Below are 7,108 nucleotides of genomic sequence, written 5' to 3'. Positions count from 1 at the left end.
TCAGTAATCAGAGCACTAATATTGACGGAACGATCTAAAGAAATGGGATTTCTGGTACCAGGTCTTAGTACTAAAGGGAATTTGCCTTGATCTCTCCAACCCAAGACATTGTAACCTTTTTTTGAAACGTAAATTTTTGCCTGAATAGAACGGTCTTCAAAAGTTAAACTGTTATTAAAGAAACCCATTAAATCAATGACTTTGTCATTAAATGCAACAGTACGTATATCGGGAGGTAGAAGTAAATTTTTGTGCCAATGTTTAAGAAACAAGAAATCCGCAATAATAGTAATAGGGGATCCTGAATCTACAGTGACTCTAACAAGAATCTCACCAATTTTAAGATCACATACTGGATCATAGATAGATGGGTCTTCATGATCATCTATCATGTCTACAGACAACAATATTTTTTTTACAATCTGTTCTTCACATGTATTAGAATTGTCAGGATCCGAGACCTCAAGGTACATTGTCTTGGATTTAAATTTGCAGACTGTAGCAAAATGACCAATCTTTTTACAATTAGTACATTGTTTTTTTAAGGCAGGACAAGAAGTTGAATTAGCAAGGTGTAACTTTGAACCACATCTATAACAAATGGGAGGTTTATCAGACTTTTTCCATTCAAGTTTTGGATGTTGACTACGTTGAAAATTCTTTGAGGAAGTAGATTTTACTAAATCCACATGTGTAGGTTTATTGTTGCCTAACTCTTTGGAAGCAAAAGCAGATCTTTCTATACCTCTAGCTAATTCCAAAGTTTCTTGCAAAGAAGGGTTACGACAACATAAAATCCTTTCCTGAACTTTGTTATTAAAGCAATTTACAACAATTTGATCCCTGAGATACTGATCAATAGGGCCTTCAAATTCACAAGTTGCAGCCAAAATTCTCAACTCAGCTAAAAATATATCAATTTTTTCATATTCCCTTTGTTTGCGTGTGTAAAATCTATGTCTTTCGACAATTACGCTTGGCTCGTCTTTAAAATATTTTTCTAAACGAGCGATAGCCTCAGTGTACTCATTCCAATCATCTGAGGGAGGTCTAACAACAGGGGGTTGATGATCAAAGATTCTTTGACCTTCAGCACCCAAGGCGCTATACAACATTGCATTTTTCCTTGCAGCAGGAAATTCCACGGCATCTATGGCAATTATATAGCTATTAAAGGCTTTAAACCAATGGGACCATTTTATTTTTGGAGTACCAGGTTCTGGAAGAAAGGAAGAAGGAAGAACTGCAGTCTGTTGTGCCATCCTGGATTAATGAATAACAGTATCAAATAAGAGCTAACAAGACATATTATTATTTGAACTATTAAATGAGAAAGTTAACTGTAGTAAATATGGAAAGTAACACCAAAGTTAACTGTGTGTATGAGTATAAATGACACAAGTAAAGTCAAACTATAAAATCAGCTGTGTGTATCAGCGTAGAAGATACACGTTGTAACAGTCTTATGTTAGCTGTGTGTATCAGCGTTGGAGAAGATGCACGTTGTAAGCACGCTGTGTTAATTAGTGCTGTGTGTGTCAGCGTAGGAGACACACGAGTATATTTCGCAGTATTATTGAATTCAAACGTTGTTTTGAATATGCAGAGCCAGCTGTGTGTGTCAGCGTAGGAGACACACGAGTATATTTCGCATTGTTATTGAATTCAAACGTTGTTTTAAAGATGCAGAGCCAGCTGTGTGTGTCAGCGTAGGAGACACACGAGTATATTTCGCAGTATTATTAAATTCAAACGTTGTTTTAAATATGCAGAACCAGCTGTGTGTGTCAGCGTAGAAGACACACAAGTAAGTTCAATTGAAAGTCTAATTGTAAAGTAAGAAAATCTAAAGTACCTTGTGTTCGGAATTCAGGTCACGGAGGATCGTGATGTTGACGAAGGTATCTAAGCAACCACAAAATGGCCGCTACGTCGTGCGTGCGTGATGATGTATTCCTTGCCGTCAGATCGAGATGACGCGCATTGTTGTTGAAGATAATGAACGGAGAAGAAGAAGTGCAGCGCGTGTCGTTCTCGTGCTGCACAAACCGCCAAGGAAACGATAATGGCGACTTTCAAAACAGCGAGAATTCTACAAGGTAGAGGGCAACGTCAAATAATACAGTTTTGTGAAAATTTGATGAATTGGGTAAAATGCGGAGTATGATGTTTTCGAGCAACAGTTAGTAGAAATGAAAACACGTTGTAAGGGTCTGCTGTATGTACAATCAAGGGCACAATTTAGAGATAATTAGAATATCAGTCGCTGAGTAGAAAGGGATAGTTAATTTATGAAAAAAGAAGTAAAATAATTAAATCAGGCGCTGGTGCAATCAAAACACATTAGTAGGAAACAAGCTGGCGCTGGTGCAATCAAATCACAAAAGGAGCTGACTTGAAAAAAATCATGGTTATTTCAAGGGTTGATTATTTGATCACATTTGTGAAAGCAAAGTGATATTAGGATGAAAGCTGAAATACTATGCAGCCGCTGGTGCAATCAATACACAATGGGAAGTACAGGCGCTGGTGCAATCAAATCACAAGTAATAGTAAAGTAAATGCTTACTTTTTTTTGAAGTTAAGGTTGTTTCTTGAAAATATTCACATATTCAGTTTGGAGGCAGGTAAAATATTGAAGATAAAATGATGAGCGCTGAAGTCTGATGAGATCTGTATCAAATGAAAATCTTGAGCGTAGGTTCGTAGATAATGCTGACTTGACCACCTCGTCGCCAATTTATGTTGCATCCAAGGAACCACAGGAGAAGAAGGTAAACTTAAAGATTAAGTTTAATTAAGAGTTTCAAGTACAGCATTAGATCCATCAGAGTGCACATCCAACAAGCTCCAGTCTTCAACTGAAGATCAGGACAGAACATTCTACTATCACCTAGCAACTAGATGCTAGGATGCAAACATAGGAAAAGCATAAGCAAAGAAGGAAACATAGGATATAACACCTTGCCAAACAGCAGTTTATTGTCGGAGGGAAATAACACGTTTCTGCTTTAAATTGAGCACAAATCAACCATAATGGTTAAGGGAATGTTGTTCATAGACAGAAGAGAAAGATAATCAAGGGATAATCACTTCCTCTATGGGCCCTTGGAGGTAAAAAAAAAAAATCAATTGAGGTAAGCAATTGGAAATGGCTGGTCTCCAGAACTTTAGAACTTTATGGGGGAAAAGGAAGGACAAATACTGTAGAAGTACCCTCATATAAGCATTACTTAGAAAAAAATACAATACAAATTCATTTGTAAAGCGCACAGTTGCTAACAAAGAAGCATCCTGGTGCTAGCAGCAAGTGCCCGGAAAATATAAGAGATTAGAGGGAAGAATTAAAAGAAATTGCTGCAAACATTTTCCTGAAAATGGCTTCTGAAGAAGCTAATCAAAGACCTAATGGGAGAGGAACAGGATTTAAACCTCAATCTTCCTGTAGATACTTGGGATCTCCTTTGGTCTAAGATTCACACCACCTCCCGCTCAGCCAGCACAACACAGACCTTATACTATTTTTATAACAGATTATTCTTTACTCCCAACGCCCTCCATAGATTTAAATTGCTCGATTCGCCTCAATGCTGGTCCTGTTCTCATGCTTTGGGAGATACCCTTCACATGTTCTTCCATTGTCCTATAATACATTCACTATGGTCTAATATAAGGTCCAAATTAAATGACATTCTTTTGTTAGACATTGCTTTTCATATTAACCATGTTTTTCTTGGAAATCTTTCCCTTGTATTTGATGCTCATAAAGATGTTGGCAAATTCATCAATTTATTTTTAGCTATTACTTTTCAGATTATTACCTCTAATTGGAAAGACACTTCAAAAATGTCTTTTCAAGCCTGGTGGAACTTACTAAGTCATCATCGTAGAATGGACAGAGCGTACACCACTTTCACTTCTTTGATGATTAAAAAGACTTACTTTGGTTGCCTTTAACTCATTTTTTATCTAGAAAATTAATCTAACTGTTATTGTTGCAATTTTTGTAATGATATTTGTTATATTTTCAACTTGCTCTTCAACATGCTTAATTTTTTTCCTTTATTATTTTCTCTTTCACAGCCCTTTTCTTCTCTTTCATATCTTTCTTTCTTTTCTCTTTCTTTTCTTTTCTCTTTTTATCTTTCCTTTCATGAACATTTCTAAAATGAATTTTTACTTAGTATAGTTATATTTGAAAGGATGCTAATGTTATTTGTTTCTTATACATTTACCAGGTTTTTACGCTTCCTGTTTATTCTTATCCTTGTAATGATGTTTTACTTTGCTTTATCTTCTCAGTAAAGCATTTTAAACTTAAAAAAGACCTAATGGGAGGAAATTCCAGAGCCTGGCCATAAGGTACACAAAGAATCTTCCATTACTCCTTGCTTTATGCACCTGGAGAATATGAAGAGGTTTTTTACTGTTGGATCTCAGAGATCTGGATTGAGAGTAAGCCTTGATTCTTTTCCTTAGATATACGAGGCCATTATGTTAAAGAGCTCTGCAGGCTAGGGTGAGAGCCTCTTCATAACGGGCAACCAATGAAGCTGTTGCAGGGGTGGGATACTGACTGGTGTGCCGGAATTTTCAAAATTAGGTGAGGTGCGGCATTTTGAACAATCTGAAAGTGCTGCATCAGATAAACCGGCAGACCCAAGTGTAGACTGTTATTATAGTCCAGATTCGAAGTCACAAGAGAATGAACGGTGTCCTCAGGAACAAAGTGCAACATCCTTCTCTAGGAATCAGGAGTTGCAAAGCAGTTGGCCGACATTGCTTTCACTTGAGGTTCAAACGAAAGTTCGGAATCAAATATAATGCCTAAGTTCCTGGCGGTCGAAGCGAGGGATGGTGGGCTACCCAGGTCCAATGGCCACCAGTTGCATGAGTCAGGTTAGTATTTAGTGCCATAAAAAGCTGAATTGTTCTCAAGGCAATAATTGCTCACCAAATTACCCACCAATCTTAGGCAAAGCTTGAAAGAATTAAGGGCAGTCATGCCATTCACCTAGAAAGATAGCAGAAGCTGGGTATTATCTGCGTGGGATAAATCCTGGAGGCCCCAGGATTCAACTAGGCTTGCTAAGCGTTCCAGGTAAATATTAAAAAGAGTTAGACTCAATGTTGAGCCCTGCTGCACTCCACAGTCCAGATGATTTGAGGAAGAGGTAACGGGAGACAACTGAACAGACTGTGTCCTGTCTTTCTAGAAAGATTTAAACCAAGACAAGTCCTGACCTTGAATCCCCCTTTTACTGAGCCTACTTAGAAGAAATCACATGGAGTACCGTATCAAAAGCCGAAGATAAATCAAGGAGCACCACCATCACAGCAGAATTCTAATCAAGGTTATCCTTGATAAAAATATTTCCAACAATGCATATTCAGTGCTATTTCCTGACCTGACTCCGGATTGCGAATCACAAAAAAGTTGGTCAGATTCCAACAAAATGTGATAATCGTTTTTTTACTAGCTGCTCAAGCATCTTCACTCCCGCAAGCTGGAGAGAAATAGGTCTGAAGTTATGTTAGAGGCTTGGATCAGGATTGGATTTCTTAAGTAAGGGTGGCAGGAGAGCTTGTTTCCAGCATTTAGGACAGGCACTGCTTCAAGGGTTGAATTCATCAATTTGTTAATAATACGGTTAACTAGAGAGGAGGCAATTTTCAAACTGTCAGGTGGACATTGATCAAGACGGGAGCCTGACTTGCACTTGGTCAATTCAGCTGAAGAGTCTTCCAGGGATATGGGGTTAAAGTTGGAGAGAAGAGACACTGAAGTTGGATTAGACTCCACACCATGAGAGGCTTCAGTGTGTGTGGGAAACTGGTTATGAATAACTCTGAGAGTTTTTCACATACATTCGCTGAAGGGGTAGGTTTATTTCGAAGGATACTAGGGGAAAGGAGGGAGTTTACAATTTTAAAAAGCTCTCATGGTTTGTTCGATGCAGCGGCAATAGAGGAGGAGATGTTCTACGTATGTGATCTGCAAATAGATTTACAATACCTTTTCAATGCAGTCTTGTAAGCAATCTTGGCTTTTGTATCATATGATTTCCTCCATAAACGTCATTCTTTGCATTGAGACTGTTCCTCTTTTACGCTCGTCCAGAACTAAGAAACCAATGGTGTAGATCTTCTGTTAAACATGTTTTTTAGGAGCAATATGATTCATTGCCTCACAAGCCAGCTGTTAAAGCTTTCTACATCTGAACCTACAGGGCCAGATAATAGGAGACTCTCCATTAGAATAGGTTCTGAGATGTGATGCCATGGTCTGGATGTTCTATAATTTGTTACTTGATCGCCAGTAGTGTGGGGACCATAAAGGGAATCAAAAAATGATCAGACCAGGTTAACTGCAAGCTGGCCTGACTAAGATATTTAGAGGGCTGGGAAAATTAGATCCATGGTGTTGCTGGCCTTGTGCCTTGGACTGTCCACTAGTTGCACTAGGGTAAATCCGTCTAAAGTAGTCAAAAACTGCTAGGCCATAGAATAATTTGTCTTATTTACATGTATATTAAAATCACCTAGAACAATTACATTGGAGGGAAGTAGTGACAATTGACCCAACAGATCAGAGAATAGAAGAAGAGTCTTTAGGACCTTCAGGTGGTCTGTAAATTAGGGCTCCAGACAAAGAAAAGGATGGACATAAAGCAATGGAAAAGGACAACCTTTCAAAAGAGTCTATATTTGAGAGTTTAGAAATTGAGCAAGGACAGGTCGAACTATAGATTAAAGCATCACCTCCCCCTATTTTGTCCACCCAGTTAAAGTGCTGGATTAGAGACCCAGGGCGGATGTCTAATGCCAAATCAGGCCCAGATGAATCCTTCAGCCAAAATTCCATAAGAAACATTAAATCCCACTTGGCCTCTAAAAGTAACTTTAAAACATCTTAGGAATGTTTGGATAATGATCTGCAATTAATCAGACAGACAGAGAAAGAAGTGCCCATTAGCTCAGCTCGCTGGTTCTCAGCCAAGTGGGTCTGGGTGGAACTTGTACTAAAAGTACAAGACAGATAGTGTCAATGCATTGACTCTCGGCAAACAGCAAGAAAGGAAATGAGGGGAAGTTAGTTACAGAGCAG

This window comes from Lissotriton vulgaris, chromosome 5 (assembly GCF_964263255.1).
Source record: "Lissotriton vulgaris chromosome 5, aLisVul1.2, whole genome shotgun sequence".
Taxonomy (NCBI): domain Eukaryota; kingdom Metazoa; phylum Chordata; class Amphibia; order Caudata; family Salamandridae; genus Lissotriton; species Lissotriton vulgaris.
This window is presented reverse-complemented; position numbering follows the sequence as displayed.